Here is a 20236-nt window from a genome sequence, read left to right as displayed (position 1 = left end):
AGTGCCATACCCTTGCTTATGAGTTATGAGACCCAGAATGATTTTCTTACCATCTTAGCTATGTGTTGGTCAAAAGTCAGATTACTGTCTATATCTGTTCCCAGATATATAACTAAATGCGTCAACTCTTAAGGGTGTTTTATTGATGGCATAATTATCTTGGAAGACTTCCCAAATGGCACTATAATGCATTTCTTTGCGTTGAGTTGGCACCAGTCTTTCATTTGTGTTAAACCCTTTTTTAAGATGCTGGTGTCGTGGGAGAAATTTATGATAGCTCTTAATTTACAGTTATCTAAGAACTTGGTGAGACAATGACCTTTAACATTAGCCTTGACTTCAGTGAAGTAGATGCCAAACAGAAGCATGCCAAACATGGAGCCCTGGCATACTCTGCTCCTGAATGGTCTCCTGGTGGAGATGGTCTCATTGATCCTGACTTGTTGGATCACATTGGTAAGCCAACCAGCAATCCAGTGAGGTAGGGATTTATGCCAAGTTCTGAGAGTTTATAGCTCTTCATTATACCATGTATCAAGTTATTCAGGAAATCAGCATCCAGCTATCATCATGATATAATTTGTTATAACAACCCTTGAATAATGAAACTTGGCTGCTATAAGAAATTGTGAATAATTCCTTTTTGTAAAACATTAGTTTTCTACTCATTTCAAAAATACAGTATTTAGTTTTTCAATAGTAACTTCAAAATGAAAAATAAAATGAAAACAGACAGTATTCAACAAGAAATATATATTCCGTACAACCATCCAGCAATTAAATCAAAAATTCAGTAAGTGAAAGAAATACCAGACACTGAAACTTTCTCAAGCAGTAAAACATTTCACTGCAGTTCAGTAACCATGTCTAACTAATACAAACAGTGCAGCTGTTTGATGAAAGACATGCATTTTGAAATCAATTTGTTTCACCCTCTGAAGTAAAAGAGTGAATAGCAAAATAAATGTAAAACATCCAAACTGTAATAAAAATTAACATGTTAAAACAAACAATACCCAAGCATAGCTAATTGTCAAAAACTCAACTTCACATGAAAATGACACTAGCATTCATAAAACACAACAGCAAAAATGACGCTGTGCTTCATCGAAAAGCAACACTGTCTTTGCCTGCAATCAGATCCCTTCCCCCACACTCACAAAGGCATGCAAAGCGTTTCCATTTTATTTTCCCAAAGAAGGCAAGGAAAATCACATCCAAAATCTAAAAGCGTTACTACTGGCAGGAGAACACTAGTGAGGGTAAAGGCAATAGTGGCATCATTCATTCATAATTTTTTTTGCTTTAACTTGAACACTGTTACAGTGGAATCAGTTTAAAAACATAATAAGTTATTTACCCTTCTTGCATTATATTTCTGTAATTTACAGCTAAACCATAATGCATAAATTGTTTCAGTCTGATATAAATTGCTTTTTCAAAAGCCAGCGAATAATGTCATGCTAATCTTTTTTAATTAGTACTTTTATTAATTTATCACTTAAAAAACAAAAAAAATCCTTGTTTTCCCGCCTTTACTGAACTAGAATAGTCCAGTCTTCAGATTTTGCTGATCTCTGGGCTGTGTCATAGTTCCTGTGTTGTCCATATCCTTATTTGGATAGGAGGAAGCTTCTTTGTTCATCAGTGGGAGTGGGGAGCACTGAGCAGCCTATTTGTCCCTAAAGGAGTGGTTCCAGCCCAGCAACTTGTAGTTTATTGGCCGTTTTGGGCCATTTCCTAGCTCTTTCTAACCCCCTGCTATAAAGCCCGCTTTAGCGCGCTTTTGCACAATTTTGCACGAAGTTGCGCATAGCGCAGCATCGGGCAGCACCAGTTAATCAAGTTTAAACTATTTCTGGCTCTGGTAAGTCTGCTCTTCAATTTTTCCCTTAGAACTGCTCTACTTTCAATCTAAACAGTCTATTCTCTATCTGAAAAGCCCAGCACTTGCTCCTAAAGCATTTTTACACAGGTAAAGCACTCTTAAACAAAAAAGAAAGCACTACATCCACCTACAATCCCCTTGAGTACCCATTTCCCTATAGGTCCTTTCTGACTCAGATACACAGCAATCCCTTACACTATTCTAGCATGTCAAAGGGTCAATTACTGGTGTCCTCTCCAGTTCAGCTGGTGAATCTGGGAATCTTGAGGCAATGTCACGACTGCCTCATGTACACAGACAACCCTCTCCTCCTCCCAACAAATACAAATATATGTGAGAGATGCAACTATATAGCCAAACTGGAGGCTGAGCTCCCTCGACTCAGTACTGGCAAAACCAGTCAGGAGGAGAAGGTAACCACACACACCACAAACCCAGTCTCACATAGACCTATCACAACTACAAACCAAACACATAAACTCACAAAAACATACTCGGAGGCTCTAATTAAAAATCTACCAAAACAACAGAGGCCTCCAAAGCAGACATCCAAGCAACCACTACCTCAAAACATAGCACATGCAACACATAGTTCACAAAGTCAGTGTGCCAAACAGTCATAACCCTTAAGGCCAAACAACATGCCTGATACACTTGTAATAGGTGACTCCATAGTCAGACACACTGACGTCCCGCTCACCAGACTAAACAAGGAAAAGGTTACAGTAAGCTGCCTGTCGGGTGCTAGAATCTGCCACATAACACAAGCACTCAGGTCACTCCAAAGCAAGTACAAATATGACTCATTGTCCATGTCGGTGTGAATGACCTGAGACGTACCTCCCTGGACTACATGAAAAGAGACATAGAGGGGCTCTCTGATTATGTAGCCCAGGCCGGTATGACCCTGACCCTGAGCAGCATCTTACCCTCACCAAGAATGATGCCACAGTACAAAGACAAAATGATCAGCTTTAACAATTGGCTCAATTATTGGTGTCATTCTAAGGGGATCCAATGTCTGTCTGCTTGGGATGACATGCTTGACAAGCCATGCTGCTTCGCAAGGGACGGCTTGCACCTGTCACCCCTGGGCTTCCGGATATTGGCCAAGGCTCTTGCCACCTCCATAGTGCCTTTTTTAGGCAAGGCTCAAAAGACAAACCCACCTCCCTAGAAAACACAAGTGGAAAAAAACTAAGGGTAATGCTGTTCAACTCCAGATGTCTAAACCTCAAGATGCATGCTCTCGAAGCCCTCCTCAGTATGGAGAACATCGATGTCTGTGCAGTGACTGAAACTTGGTTCAAGGCTCCTGAGAGCACCCCAGCACTACCAGGTTATACCTCATATCATGCTTTTCGGCCTCAAAACTTGGACCGAACCACAAAAGGAGGGGGAGTATCCATATTCATCAAAGATACCCACACCTCCAGGTTAGTGCAACGCACGAAGCATCGGAGACCATCCATGTGCAACTAACCGTAGGCAAAATGCCCTACAGTTTGTAGCATGCTACAGACCACCCACTCAAACTCAGGAACCCCACTCAGCCTTCCTGAAGACACTGGAGAGTATGAATGTCTCTCCAAATACCATCATATTGGGAGACTTCAACTACCCAAACATAGACTGGGAGCATTACTCAAGCCCCAACACCCTAGCCCAAATGTTCCTAGACTTCATAAACTCAAATGCAATGGAACAACTAGTCACCACTCCCACAAGAGGAGATAATATACTAGACCTGATCATCACAAACATGGGGACACAATGCTCCACACTGGAAGTATACCCCTCATTGGTGAGATCAGACCATAAATTAATCTCACTGGAAATCCACATCCTGCCCCCACCCCCAGCACAAAAGACCACAGTGAAGAATTTCTCAAAAGCTGACTTCACACTTCTTAAGACTGAAGTGGTATCCTTTAAGGCCCCTGGACCAGTGGAAACCACAGCCCACACCTCTGAATCCTTTATAAATGCTTTCTATGGACACCTTCAAGAATGCATGAATCATGCAATCCCAAATAAAACCAAGACCCATTCCCCCAAAGGTAGGCATCCTACCTGGTGGGCCCCAGCCATTAACAAGCTTTACAACAGGAGGAGGAAGCTACTACATGACAGAGCAAAATCCCCAAAAGGGAAGGCATCTCTGATCAGTACTAGCAAAAAACTACGATCACTCATAAAATCATCCAAGGCCAACTTTGAGAGAAAAATCGCAAAAGACACTAAAGACAATCACAAGGCCTTCTTTAGTTATGTTAGAAACCTGTGTGGAAACTCCCAGATATGCTCAAAGTTAGTCCAAAATGACAAAAAATACACTGAACCCACAGACATTACCAACATACTGGCAGACAAGTTCAGTGCAAATTTCTCCCCCCTCCCCCACAAAAGGAGAAATATCTATCCCAGCAGAGTGTAGCCTCCCTGACATCTCAGATGCCCAGGTGAGAGCCGCCCTCTCCAAAGCTAAAAACACAGCATCAATGGGACCAGACGGTGTCCCGGGTTGCATGCTACATGAACTCCAAGAGGAACTAATCCCGCACATAAGGCTGCTGTTTAATCTTAGCTTTACTACAGGATACGTACCCAAAGAATGGCGTACAGCAACAGTGGTCCCACTCCACAAAGGAGGTGCTTCTACAGACCCTGGAAATTACCACCCCATAAGCTTGACGAGCCTGGTCTGCAAAGCTATGGAGAGGATCATTATGGAACTCATAAACAAAGACATTGGGGACCTACAGACACTGGATCCTACCCAATTTGGCTTTGTCAAGGGCAGATCCTGCCTTTTGAACCTGGTCAACTTTTTTGATACAGTCACTGAGGCCATTGATGAGGGTAAGGCAGTTCACACAGCCTACCTTGATCTTGCAAAAGCCTTCGACACAATACCCCACTCGGGCATCATAGACAAGCTCACCAGCTTAAATGTAAACCCATATGTCATAAGATGGGTTGCAAACTGGCTCAAGGACAGAACCCACAAGGTCAGAATTGCTGGAGCCATGTCAGACTCTAAGCCAGTCACAAGCGGCATCCCACAGGACTCGGTCCTGGGACCCCTCTTGTTCGGCATTTATTTTTCTGAGGTGCAAGCAAACATAGGAGGATTGTGCTGATAAAGTTCGCAGATGACTGCAAACTGGGCGCCATAATTGATACTCCAGTGGACACAAGCATCCTTCAGAAAGGCCTCATAGAAATGGATAACTGGTGCCAGAGCCACGGCCTTAAACTGAATGCCAAAAAATGTATAGTCATACCCTTTGGGAAAAACAAAGTACCCACAAATTACCACATAGGTGGTAATCCATTAAGTATGGAAGAAGTAATCAGGGACCTAGGGACCCAAGTTGACAGTAACCTCTCATTTGACACTCACATTGCCAAGGTGGTTAGGAACACCTTCTATATTACCCACCTTATCATGAAAGGATTCACATCTAGATCAAGAGAGGTCATTGTGCCCCTATACTCTTCCCTTATCAGGCCCATAATTGAGTACAATGCCCCATTTGGGATGTACCTTACCCGACACCTGCAGCAGTTAGAAAGACCCCAAAAGTACCTCACCAAGAGGATCAAGGGTCTCAAACATATGTCATATGCTGCCCGGCTGAAGAAACTCCAGCTCTACTCAGAGGCGATCTATGCCTGATGTACAAGGCCATGTCCAATCCGGAATTAATGGACATGCTCCACCTCAGAAAATCCAAATCCACCAGAGCCACGAGAGCGAGAGATTTGAACCTCAACACAGAAATAAATAGGACGTGCTGGAGGGACAGATTCATAACCCAGAGGCTCCCTACACTCTGGAACAGAATCCCAGTCCATGTTAGGCAGAGCCCCTCACTGACTCTCTTCAACAGAAATCTTGACGAGTGGATGGGAGATCGTAGGTTTACCCCGGGGGTCATCTCTGTGTCACTACTAGACAGAGGCACAGTAAACTAAACCCTAAATGGGCATGGTATTCTCATTCCAAGGGGTGGCGAAAGCCACACACACTCGGGCTAGGCTTATAAATGCCCTAGGGCAGATAGCCTAGTATGAACTTATGAACCTATGAACCTATGAACCTAAGACATAGGCAAATATACATTAATATAAAAGAAAATAAACCATAGTAACATGTTTCCAATTACATATATTATACATCACTTATGTTCTTTTTTTATAGCTATCATCAGTCCAGCATTATAAAAAATTGCTCAATTTCTGCCTTCCCTTAAACTTTTCTTCTCCTCCTAAACATTATTCTGCATGTATCGTTCCCACAATTTCCATTTATTAAGATCCTATTTCCATTTTTTAACTTTGTTACAATATTCAGTACTTCAAATAGAATTGGCTTAGACATTTATTTTCATTTTCTAGTCATTTTTGGCAGCCACCAGAATTAAACCTAACAAGGTCTTACTATGTCTACACAATTTAGATCCTGTGTCACAGCTCAAAAGAATCACGTCTTAGCTAAACCCATTTGCTCACCCAATGTTTCTGACAGAGTATTCTGTGGGAATTTTTTAAACTCTGCCAACTTAAAACACTTCCAAAATGTATGTTCCCTGTAGCATACTTCTTCCCCATCACAACATTTGCCATTTACTGGAGAAAAAAATCTTTGAAGTACCTATGCAAACAGTTCAAAGTAAAACTGCTAAACCTTCTGGACTTTGTTGCATACTTGGGAGCCATAAATATCTCCTGCTATTGTTCCCTTGTATAATACTTATCCAGTGTCACTTCCCAATCTTTTCTAACCTCCTCTGATTGATTCATATTGCTATTGTGCAATATCTTATATACCCTACTAATTATCCCTTTTAATGGCAGCTTTTGTTCTAGATTCAACTGAAAACTCTGCCAGATAAGGTCTTTCAATTAGGATTCCTCTTTGCCTATACTCTGATATCAATCCCTGGTTGGGAAGGTAGCCTCTAGCTTGCAGTCCAAAGGTCTTCTTGGTCTCATCCCATTCTATTATCTTTCCCTCTCTAATTATTTGCATCCAACACTTTAGATCCTTTGTCAATTTTTTTTCAGTAAATTCCAGCCCCCTCTTGCCAAGTCTCTATAATCCTACTTGGAGTCATCTCTGTTGGCAAAATCTCCTTTCTCCATTATCATGCTGGCTTAGTTCTTAGAATACGTCCTGCTTCTTTATTAATCTAATATTGTGTATAGCTATTATCGTCCTTAAAGATTTGCATCCAAAATCCCAATCTCTCTTTATTTCTTGAATTCCCTCTCAGCTTCATCATCATCATCATCATTCCTTTCCACTTTGAATTATAACCTTCTGCTTGTGCTATGTATATCAGCCTTAAATGTGTCACTCTAAAATATCTCTTCAAATCACATAATCCTAAAGGTCATTGTTCTTTTGGAAGGATTATCCCACTTCACCCTAACTCTCTTCCCTCCAAGTTAAAATCCTTCAACTCTTTTACTGTCCACAAATTCTCCTCTGATTAATAAAAATATGTCTGACCTGTATATAAAATTAAAGGGAGTAAAACATTTTAACTGCTTGCATCTTACTATCCATATCCATAAATAGGAGCTTCCGTTTTCTCAGTTTTTGTGTTATCTTTTGTTTAGTCTCTTCCCACATATCCTTAGCTGCCATAACAAAATATTTAATACATGTTTCTAAATACTTCAGCTTATCCTGTCAACTTAAATATTGGTATTGCTGAACCAATTCATTATGTGGGTACATCATTTACTGCTATAGCTTTTGCCTTATCTTTATTAATTTTATATCATGGAAAGACTTGAAACTGCCTCAAAATGTTCTCTTTTCTTCATTTATCAGATACCAACATCATCTACAAATAAAGCCAACTTTTATTAATTACTGTACCAATTATATCCTTGAATTTTTGAGTCCCTTATTTTCTTTGACAATGGCTGTAAACATAAAGTAAATAACAAAGGGGAAAGAGGACACTCCTGCCTAGTTTCTCTTTTCAGACATAATTTATCAGAGAGGACCCCTCCCACTTGTTCCTATGATCCTTCATATATCCTATTAATTAATCTTATTATGTTATGGAATGTAAATACTTCCAGTGCTCTGCTCATAAAGTCCCATCTTACTTTGTCGAAATCTTTCTCTGCATGAAGACCCACCAACAACAGCAATATTTTCTTGCATTCTGCTTCCCTCTATCATCAGTCTTCATCTTCATCAGTGTTTTATTAATGTTGTCCAATTTATATCTCTCCTCCACAAAATTACATTGACCCATGTATCAATTTTGGCAACACCTTTGCCATTCCTTCAGTTAGTATAGACATAAAACTTTATAAATATGGTTTAAAGCTGAAATGGGTCTATATACAGCTGAGACTGATGGTCTTTACAGTCTTTAGGTATTACAGCTTTCTTCCAAGACATTGGTGCTTCCCCTACTTTTAAATACTGTTAAACTAAGGCTTCCATATGTCATTTTCTTTCCTCCTAACTTCTGAACTTCCACAGGAATACCATCTGTTCCTTGAGCCTTTCCTGTAGATTGATTGTACATCACTGTTTTTATGTCATCTCTTCCTATCTTAACTGTTAATTGTTGAGCTTCATCTATTGCCTACCTTGGCATAATTAAGTCTTTCATAAATATTTCCATTTGTGCTCTTTCTTGATTTAAACATTTCACTGCTTTATAGAAGTTTTTGTAAAATTTCCATATTTTCTCTATGACCTCTACATGATCTGTTGTTATTTTTCATCTTATAGGCTCCTTAAGTTTGGCAACAACCCCTTCCACTTTCTGTTTCCTAAGTTGCTGTGCTAAAAGTTTTTTGTGCGCTGGAATTACTCTCAAAAAACAGTTGCTTAACAACAATCTTTCTAAACTGATATACTATCCAGATGCTCCTATACTTTAAAACAATTAAAACAGTGAAACCACAAAGGACGCTCCACGGAGAATGGTGAATAGACCACTTTTATTACCAAAGAAAAAACGACTTAGCGCTTTCACCAGTACAACTGGCTTCTTCAGAGTCATTTAAAACTTCACATTCTCATGTATTTATTGCACTCAACCCATAGCCATAGGTTAAAATCAAAAATACCCCACCCAATAAAAACATCACCCTACTTAATATGTATATAGTCACACAACATTATTTTTAAAAAAAACATTGTATATATGTATACTGTATAAAAAATATATAATATATAATCTCATATATAATATATATGTAACCATGTATATATTATAACCACATTGATAATAAATAATGCAAAAACATAATAAACATACTTGATTTAACTAGTTTAACAATAAATTAACAATGTATAGTATTTGCACCCAACTTGACAATACAACATTTCAATGAATTAAATTTGTTGGGATTTCAACTTTAAAAGGGGTTTTAAAGACACACTGTCATTAAGCCCAGGAAATTTTAGTGCATCAAGTCTTAACTGCCATTCTGTTTCTAAAGCACCCACTTTGTTTACCGTATACCCACCACCATCAAAGTCAAAGAGTGGAAACAAAAAGTGGTTTCACTGTTTTAATTGTTTTACGGTTTGTGCCCCGAGTGGGTTTTTTTGTGGTTGCTACTAGTCGAGTGATCGCGGGGACGTTGTTTGGATGTGCGGTGAAGTTTGTGGTTATTGCAATCTACATGGAGGGAATTTTGAAAGAGCTAGCTAATGTGGTGGACAAACTCATCAAAGTGTACACAAGAGAAGCGTCGGGGAGTAGAGTGGTATCGGCAGTCAGCCCCACGGACTCCCAAGTGGAACTATTCACCTTGCACTCGCCCATTGACACTATTCCTCTAGGGCAGGAGGAAAATGCAAATATTTTACACAGCGAGGCTGTTTTTAAACAGCCTAGTACTAGCAAAGCACCATTGGCTCTGGTAGTTGACTCTGGGTCGAAGGGCCGAAAACATGACCTCGCTTCCTGGTTCCAGATGCCGATTTTCGGTAATGGAGGGACAATGGAGAACAAAGCGAAGATGCTACCATCCTTGAGGGAACAAATCAATCAGTATGAGAAGTTGTGCATCAAATATAAGGCAATTCAACTTGACAGCCTGTTCCTTAAGAAATCTAGAGAGTTAAATCAGGTACCGAAGGGTTTGCGTATTTGGAAGAGACCCATGGGGATTGATGAGGGCACAGAAGCGTATCGTGAATTAACAAGTCTTTTTAACAGAGCAGGTATGGATATGTTGGACATTATTATTCGTAATAATGATGTCAAGTTGTTATAAATGCAGGACAAAATTAGTAAACTAAATGTGAGTATTACTAGCGACCTCTTGTTTCAACATTATCAGGTTAATTTTGACAAAGTGGTTATGAACATTGAGACTTTTGTTAACAAGAACTTGGCTTTGAAGCAGAAAAAGCTTGCAAGAGACACTGCTGACTATAAAAATAATTGTTCATACCCCCTGGGTTTCAAATTTCCATTAGATAATGGAGAAGAAAACCCTAAAAGCACTGTGTTCAATGACAATTTTGTGGAACCGGTCCATGATGATTTTTTAGAACAACAGAATGGACCGCGGAGGTCAGAGAGACTCATGAACAGAGGGCAGACTGTGGGAAATCCGCAAGTGTCCTATATGCGGGGGGGGGGGGAGAGCCAACAGGAGGGGCCGTTATTAATTCATGGTGATGATAATTGTTTTATGAACAACAACGATGTTGAATTGATTGTGAATTGTAGTATTTTACAAAATGATGGCATACTGTCTTTGAATGATGTTGGTGGGATGACATTGATGGATTTTTTTGGTGACGAGTTACCATGTACCATGAGTTTGCATGATGGTAACAATGGGGAAATGTGTTTGGAGGGATGTGAAGTTTTGACACATCAGATTTTGAGGAGAAATGGTTTTTGTATCTACAACTACACTGATATTGAAATTAGTGATGTACATTTTGACCTGTTTTGTAAGGGCATTAGTTTTGTACCTAACTTTAGATTGGATATTGCTCATTTACTCATTAATTTAAAACTATATACAAGACAATTGCATTTAAAAGTTTTTTTCTCAGCTTTGGGGAAGCAGAATGATGAGGGGAATTGTAATACATGTACCCAAGTTTTGAAAAGAAGGACTACTTTTATACCGCCCCTTAATGCTGAAATTGTATTGTTTGAAAGGTTGGTTGAGTATGAGTTAAGAAAAAACCTAATGTCTAACATTAAGGAAGTAGACAATCTTTCAAAAGAAGAAAGAGAATTGTTGAAATGCTATAGGATTTCTGACCAGTTCAGATTTATGAAACCTGACAAGGGTGGGGGGATGGTAGTGATGTTCAAAATTGATTATGTTTCTAGAATGGTTGTGATTTTGAACAATGAAGAGACTTACAAGAGGGTTTCTATCAATGAGATCAATAGGGCGTACCTCAAAATTGATTTGTTTTTAAAAGATGCTTTGTTTCAAGGGGTTATTGATGAGGCAGAATTCTATTATTTGAGTGTTAAGTTTCGAAAAATTCCCTGTATGTTTGGTATTCCAAAAGTACACAAGGGCACTGACAACTTACAATTTAGACCTATTGTGGCAGCAAGGGGTTCTAAGACTGAGCCTTTAGCGGCATACATTGATGTTATGTGCAAGCCAGTTGTCAGTGAAACCACCCATATACTTAGAGACTCATAGCATTGCCTTGAAAGGCTTAGGGCTTTGGATACGAGTGGTGTTGTTTTTGGATTTTTGACAGTGGATGTTATAAATCTGTTTTCAGTCATTCCACACCAGTCAGGTTTGGATTGGTTTTATGACAGCATGGTAGAGAGCAATATAGTGGACATAAATAAATTTAACTTTCTACATGATTTAATGGAGATTGTTTTGAAGAATAATTTTATTTCATTTGAGGGTGAAACATATCAGCAGGTGTCCGGAGTAGCAATGGGGGCGAAGTGTGCCCCGGTTTTTGCTAATTTAGTGTTGCTTGCTTGGGAAAAGCAGTTTGTTTTTTCTTCTAGATTTAATAGTAACATTGTGTTGTACAATAGATTTTTGGACGATTTGTTGATTTTGTGGAAGAGTGATGAGAAAACAGCAGGTGAATTTGTTGAATATTTGAATGGGACGACCAATTTTCTTAAATTCACATACACTTGGAATGAAGATGTTATTAATTATTTGGATTTAACCATTAGCAAAATTAGTGGGGGGTTTTCAAGTAACATTTTCAGGAAAGAAAATTATTCGAATTCCCTGTTACATTTTGATAGTTGTCACCCGTGGCATCAGAGGAAAGGCGTTATCAAGGGGCAAATGGTCAGGACATCAAGATTAGTGAGTGATGAGGAAATTTTTAAGGTGGAGATATTTAAATTAATTGGGATGTTTTTGGAACATGGTTACCCTTTGAAATTGCTTCTCAAAATTAAAAAGGATGTGGTTAGAGGTAGGGCTACTAGGTTTATTCCCATTTTGCATTCGGGGGTTTCAATAAGTAGTAAAACTGATGGCAAGTATTCTAGAGCTTGTCTTGTGTTAAACTACAACAACAGAGCATCGGATTTATGTAAAACGGTGAAAAGCCTGTGGAGAAGCATTTTAAGTGATGAAATGAAAGGGATAGTGGGCCCTGATCCTCTGATTGTTTATGGTAGAGGTGACAACTTGAAGGGAATGTTGGAAAGAAAAGCCAGACCTCAATTTAAATCAAGTATGAGGAAATGTGGGGCATGTAGGTGGTGTAGATTTATCAGTAAAGGATCATATGTATGTGTGTGGGGTTATAAATACACTATACCATGTCCTGGTCAATGTAACTGTAATACTAGGAATTTAGTATACGTGGCCTCCTTTATGACATGTGAGGCATTCTACGTAGGTAAGACCATTAGGTGATTCAAAGACAGGATATCTGAACACGTTAGAGCTATTAGAAAAAATGATACACATAATGCATTTTATCTACACAGTACTACATGTTCCAATTTCAATAAATTCTTGTTTTTTGTGGTAGGACGGATCTTTGAATTTGATGGTGGTGGGGATACGGTAAACAAAGTGGGTGCTTTAGAAACAGAATGGCAGTTAAGACTTGATGCACTAAAATTTCCTGGGCTTAATGACTGTGTGTCTTTAAAACCCCTTTTAAAGTTGAAATCCCAACAAATTTAATTCAATGAAATGTTGTATTGTCAAGTTGGGTGCAAATACTATACATTGTTAATTTATTGTTAAACTAGTTAAATCAAGTATGTTTATTATGTTTTTGCATTATTTATTATCAATGTGGTTATAATATATACATGGTTACATATATATTATATATGAGATATATATTATATATTTTTTATACAGTATACATATCTACAATGTTTTTTTAAAAATAATGTTGTGTGACTATATACATATTAAGTAGGGTGATGTTTTTATTGGGTGGGGTATTTTTGATTTTAACCTATGGCTATGGGTTGAGTGCAATAAATACATGAGAATGTGAAGTTTTAAATGACTCTGAAGAAGCCAGTTGTACTGGTGAAAGCACTAAGTCGTTTTTTCTTTGGTAATAAAAGTGGTCTATTCACTGTTCTCCGTGGAGCGTCCTTTGTGGTTTCACTGTTTTAATTGTTTTACGGTTTGTGCCCCGAGTGGGTTTTTTTGTGGTTGCCACTCCTATACTTTCTCTTTAGCACTCAGCAGTAATGCTTGTTTTTGCTCTGACAGATTCCCCTTATTCTGCACTACTTTAAACTTTGTCCGCCCCTTTAAATAATTTGTTTTATTTCTTAATTATATTTATTTGTCTTTTATTTCTACCTTATTTTTAAACCCCATTTTCATTTTATCCCACTCACTTGCTATAACTTCTGAAGATATTTTTATCTTTAACAATAACTGTTGAATAACTATCCATTCCTTAAATTCCTCTCTTTTTAGCAGCAGGTTGGAAAGTGCCAGTGTCTCATTTTAACTTCATTACCCTGCATTTTAATCTTAGTTTTTATTGGTGCATAAGCTGAAATAATTATATGTGTGTTGAAGCTTTCAATTAAATGCACATGTTCCTGTGAAATATAAATCTAGTCTAGCAGAACTATCATGCTAACTCATAACAATTTCAGATTAATTAATGTCAGTATAACATATATATCCTGAAAGATTCCTATAAATGCTAGCTGCTTAATACTCTTTCAGGATCCACAATTCATACAGTTTTTCTCATGCATACATAAACGTCATTGGCTTTCTAGACAGAAGTACAGGAAACCATCTAGGCAGTTGAACATGTTGCCTTAAGCAATGAAGACTACCCAAATTATATTTATATTCAGTCTTTGTAACATTTTGCATGGAATATGAACTTCAGGGGATAACAGGAGAAACAGGAACACTGGAAGACACCATACAACTTTCTAAAGACTCGTGTCATCTTTGTTAAAGTTAGATTGACATTAACTCATTAGAATGATAAAATTAATTTTCTGCAACTTCAATATATTCTTTGTCAGGCAATTGTATTGTAAGACATATTACTTAGTTAACAAACAATGTACCACCCCTTCTAGATTTATTTATTATATCATTTTAACTTATCTAATTTCGTAAGGAATGTTATCTTCCTTAACATACTCATTTACTGTAAGGGATAAATATTTTTGGTAATTTCTTCTATCATCTACAATATTTTTGCAGTGAATGTTAAATACTGGCCTTTCCCAGCAAACTTCCATTTACCATTTTACCATATACACAGATTGAAAGATCCTTTCAGCCTTCTCTCCCAAATTTTATCTTCTAATAGCTCAGATTCACATCTAGTATTCAGTAGGGGATGTATAATTTTATCAGAAGCCTGTGATCTATCTCCACAAGATTTTTCATAACTTAATGAATATCTTGAGGTTTGAAAGATATAATGACCAAACTCCTTATGTTTTTTTTCTATCAAACTTGAGATAATCTTATATTTATATCAGATTTTATTGTTCTCGTTGTTTAACATGTATATTGTACCTGTTTCTTTTAACATGTATATTGTGCCTCTTTCTTCCAAAGTCTTTAACACTTCTATGAGCCAACTATCTTAGAAAATCCCCATTTTTCATCTGTCTGGCAACTTTAACAACTCTTAGGGGATATGTGAGTTGGAAATGTTTAACTGTTTAGTCACCTAGACACTGCAACAGCTTTTCCATAATATAATAGCACATATAAATTAACAGTCATAACATAAATAAACTACATGAAAGGACTTTGTTAATCTTTAGCATTTGTCCAAACAACATTGTGACAATGGGAAATACTGCCAGCCCAGCTATCTGGAATTTTGTAAATAATTCTGTGTCATTTGTGAATATTAATATGATTTATACAGAAGTTTGTGTAAAGTACTGAGCTAAAATGTAAACACAGCATGCCCTACTGGAATAGAACAGGAATGTACCTGCACTATTGTGACTGTTTAGATGTATATGTTTAATGAAAACTGGAACACAGGGGGGTTAACTTCAAAAAATTCAGAGAAAATAGTAGAAATTAAATTGTTTCATAACATGTAATAAAAGAGATGTTATCTCTCAGTTTCAGTGCAGTAGCAGACACAATGTCTAGAGCTAGAAGTTTTTTGTATTTCCTTGAGAGAGAAGTAATTAGTAGGTTTAAGATGTAGAAGTGTTTTATTGTTTTATGACTTCTAGGATCTGGAAACATCTGAGAGATAAGTATTTTTCACAGGGACATGCTAAAATTGGGACTAAAGTCAGGTGACAAAAAGTGATGCCATCCAAGCTAACCCAGCAGTAATATTTGATATTAATTTAAGAACTCTTTCAGAGAGATACTGTGCATTTTGTATTTTGTTTTTTACCTAACATCAGCTGGAAATATCCACTCACCTCTACACTTGCCTTGCTGTAAGTTTTTATGGCATAGTAACTCTTTTAGATTCAGATAGGAATATAGTAAAGTGTAGCTTAGATGTTTTCTTTATTTATTCGATAATGAGAAAGTAATCCCGTAACAGACTCAATGAAGGCTGTCCCAAAAACGTCACCAATGTACCAGTTCAACAAATCAGGCTCTTCAGTCCAAACGTATATTTCCACAAGATTTAATGAACGAAAAACATAGAACATAAGTTAAGCGCTTTCATTTCCAAAAAATGGAAACTTCTTCAGAACAACGTAACATCCTGTAACACACATATATATATTGTCAATTAAATTAGTTAATTGATTTATCATGTCCTTATTAATGAAAATTGTTAAAAACAAGAATATTTAAAAGCAAAGCAATGTGGTTATTCTGTAAAGGTATTGTTCACATTTTAACTTTTCAGTACTTTAAACAATACACCATGTATTGTACTTGTATGCGAAATTCAAAATACATAGTTCAAAATACATGAGAATACATGAATTCATAAATTCATAAATCACATAACTGTGCAATATATGATTTAAAAAAACTTTTCATTGAAACAAAAAGGTAGGTATGTAGTATTTGTGAAAAAAATGATGAAACACTTGTTAATACATAATATACAAATGTAAATTGATTAAGTATATGTATATTAGTAAATAGATAGATAAATAATAAATATAAATATGTAATATAATATAGATTAATATAATATAAATATAAATATAAATATAAATGTAAATGTACATAAAATTAAATTGATCATAATAATGTGAATTCCTTCATAGGTTATGTTGATATTTGAATTTTAGAATTTAAAATATGAAATGTTATAAAATATTAAATGTTATAAAATATTAAAACCTTCTCAACAAAATCATAAGTGTTCCTATACTTTTAAGTCTTATCTTGTGTTTTCCTTTTTGTCTTGTTTGCTCTTAGTTTTAAAACTGGTAAAAGGGAGATATGGTCGTTCAGACCAGGAGGTGTGTTAAAGTCAAGTCTTAGTTGCCAAATAAGTTCCCTATAACTAAGTTGGTTCTCCCAATCTCCCCCTCTGCTATTTTTTAACACCTTTTCCAAAACCCAAAATGTATAGGTTGCCTGTTCACAAGTTAGGGTATGTCTGTAGAGGGCATTAGTTTCCTTTTTCCTGGCAATATCGTATGTGTGTTCGTATACTCTTTGGCGGATGTGGATTCATGGCTAATACGGATGAAATCAAATTACCCACCATCAATTTTGTCTCAAAAGGAAAAGGTTATTGTACATGTTATACTAGTGGAGTAGTTTATTTAGCATACTGTATGATTTGTTGGGCACACTATGTAGGGAAAACTGAGAGGCACCTGCGCCAAAGAGTATACGAACACACATACGATATTGCCAGGAAAAAGGAAACTAATGCCCTCTACAGACATACCCTAACTTGTGAACAGGCAACCTATAAATTTTGGGTTTTGGAAAAGGTGTTAAAAAATAGCAGAGGAGGAGATTGGGAGAACCAACTTAGTTATAGGGAACTTATTTGGCAACTAAGACTTGACTCTAACACACCTCCTGGTCTGAACGACCATATCTCCCTTTTACCAGTTTTAAAACTAAGAGCAAACAAGACAAAAAGGAAAACACAAGATAAGACTTAAAAGTATAGGAACACTTATGATTTTGTTGAGAAGGTTTTAATATTTTATAACATTTAATATTTTATAACATTTCATATTTTAAATTCTAAAATTCAAATATCAACATAACCTATGAAGGAATTCACATTATTATGATCAATTTAATTTTATGTACATTTACATTTATATTTATATTTATATTATATTAATCTATATTATATTACATATTTATATTTATTATTTATCTATCTATTTACTAATATACATATACTTAATCAATTTACATTTGTATATTATGTATTAACAACTGTTTCATCATTTTTTTCACAAATACTACATGCCTACCTTTTTATATCAATGAAAAGTTTTTTTAAATCATATATTGCACAGTTATGTGATTTATGAATTAATGAATTCATGTATTCTCATGTATTTTGAACTATGTATTTTGAATTTCGCATACAAGTACAATACATGGTGTATTGTTTAAAGTACTGAAAAGTTAAAATGTGAACAATACCTTTACAGAATAACCACATTGCTTTGCTTTTAAATATTCTTGTTTTTAACAATTTTCATTAATAAGGACATGATAAATCAATTAACTAATTTAATTGACGATATATATATGTGTGTTACAGGATGTTACGTTGTTCTGAAGAAGTTTCCGTTTTTTGGAAATTAAAGCGCTTAACTTATGTTCTATGTTTTTCGTTCATTAAATCTTGTGGAAATATACCTTTGGACTGAAGAGCCTGATTTGTTGAACTGGTACATTGGTGACTTTTTTGGGACAGCCTTCATTGAGTCTGTTACGGGATTACTTTCTCATTATCAGTTCCTTTTTCCCGTTTTCCATTTTGTGTTCTTTATTTATTTGAGACTGTCCTGCAATGTTGTTTTAAATATTTCCTGTGATTTTGAACTCTGGTGTAACTGATTACTTACTAAGTATTGCCTTGTTCTTTTATTATTTATTATTAAATATATTTAAACCTTTTAATTGTGGCTGGTATGTTTAAAGATATTTAGGCTCTTAGAGTACTTGCATATCTATATGGTGACACTGTAAATGCCACTCCTAAATACCCTTGCTCTTGGTCAGACTACCATTTGGATTAATAGTAACATTAAAGAGTAGGATTGGACACCCTTTGCTAAGGGGCTTAAAGTAGCTGATAAGAGTTGTCTGGTGGCAGTGGAAACTACCTTATAGTCTGGGCAGAATGGGGCATAGCTAGTAAACCTGTGCCAGCCTTTCCCAGGTGTGTGTGTGTGTGTGTGTGTGTGTGTGTGTGTGTGTGTGTGTGTGTGTGTGTGTGTATGTGTGTGTTTGTATATAACTCAAATCTCAAGGAGTGTGTATGTCAGCTACTTGGGCAGGGACATGAAGCACTGGTTGGACAGAGAGGGTAGTGGAGATCTTGGTTTGGCCACTCAGCTGAGATCTCAACCCTATAGCTGTGCCAGTGGGGAGTCTTACTGGGGATCTGGAGAAAGAGGGAGAAACCAGCCCCAGACTGACTGTGATCTCTGTGTGTTTTTAAGAGAAATGGCACTTTACTGCGTGTGTACTTGTCATCCTCCCAGTGTGTACATTCCCCACTGTTGCCAGTGGTGAGGATTGAGGCTCCTTGATTACTGGGCCAGTGCAGGGATGTCACAAACATCATCAAAAGAAGTAATGATAAAGTCTCACAAATATCTACCATATATACAATTTTCAAGAATAACTAATATTTAGCTAACAGCATTAATACTTTAATTGCATTTATTACATATTCATGCTCAAAGGACATAGTCCAGTTCAACATAATATTACATTTGTTTGATCTTAAAAGGAGGAAAACAAAGCTTATCTGGTTTGCTCTTTAAAGTGCCATAACAGTCATCTTTCCTTCATCCTACCTTCTCCCTTATCCTTTTCTCATCTGTTCCATACCACCTTGAATGCCTCTGTGAACTTTCTCTCTCTCTACTACCCATTCTAGTAGTTTGTTACATGAATCCACAAGCTGTTCTATGTCAAAAGTACTTTTGGAGGTCCAGAGAGCATTTAGATCTTACAATCTACTGTCTGTGGTCCCTTTTCCTCCATTAATTCTTCCTATTTAGAAGATGCCTTCACGTCTCCCTACTAGTCTTGTGCAATAACATTATTGCCTCCACTATGTCTTCTATTGTCAGGTGAGCAGAGCTCCAGCTGTTCTGACCACTGGTTATATTCATTTCCCTCCATTATATAGCCTTTCTAACAGCTTTCCCCTGAATTCCTTCCAACAGCCTGGTATTCTTTTTCCTTATATGGTTTGCAGCATTGCATACAGTAGTCAAAGTGTAGTCTGACCAAGACCTCGTTGACCGAAAGCTTTATTTATTTATTTAATCATGTACTTACTGTTTTGATGACTGTGTTGTTCAAAAGGGTTAATGCTCATTTTCAGTGGAGACCTGGGTAGAAGGACACCATAACAGTTCTAATTATGAATTTGCATACGACAAAGGCACAAATGCATGTTTCAAATACAAACAAAATACAGATTTGAAAGAAAAATTGCCATGAACTCCAAAGATAACCACAAGGCATTCTTTAGCTATGTCAAGAATTTAAGTGGCAATTCTCAGATCTGCTTGGAGTTAGTGCAGAATGGCACAAAATACACTGAACCGACTGATATAGATAACATCCTGGCAGACAGGTTCAGTGTAAACTTCACCCCCCTCTCACCCCCAAAAGGGCCCATAACTATACCAGAAGAATGTAGTGCCCCTGAAATCACAGACATTCAGGTTAAAACAGCCCTCTCCAAAGCCA

This window comes from Protopterus annectens, chromosome 3.part0 (genome assembly GCF_019279795.1).
Source record: "Protopterus annectens isolate FY-2018-M chromosome 3.part0, PAN1.0, whole genome shotgun sequence".
Taxonomy (NCBI): domain Eukaryota; kingdom Metazoa; phylum Chordata; order Ceratodontiformes; family Protopteridae; genus Protopterus; species Protopterus annectens.
Note: the sequence above shows the minus strand (reverse complement) of the source record.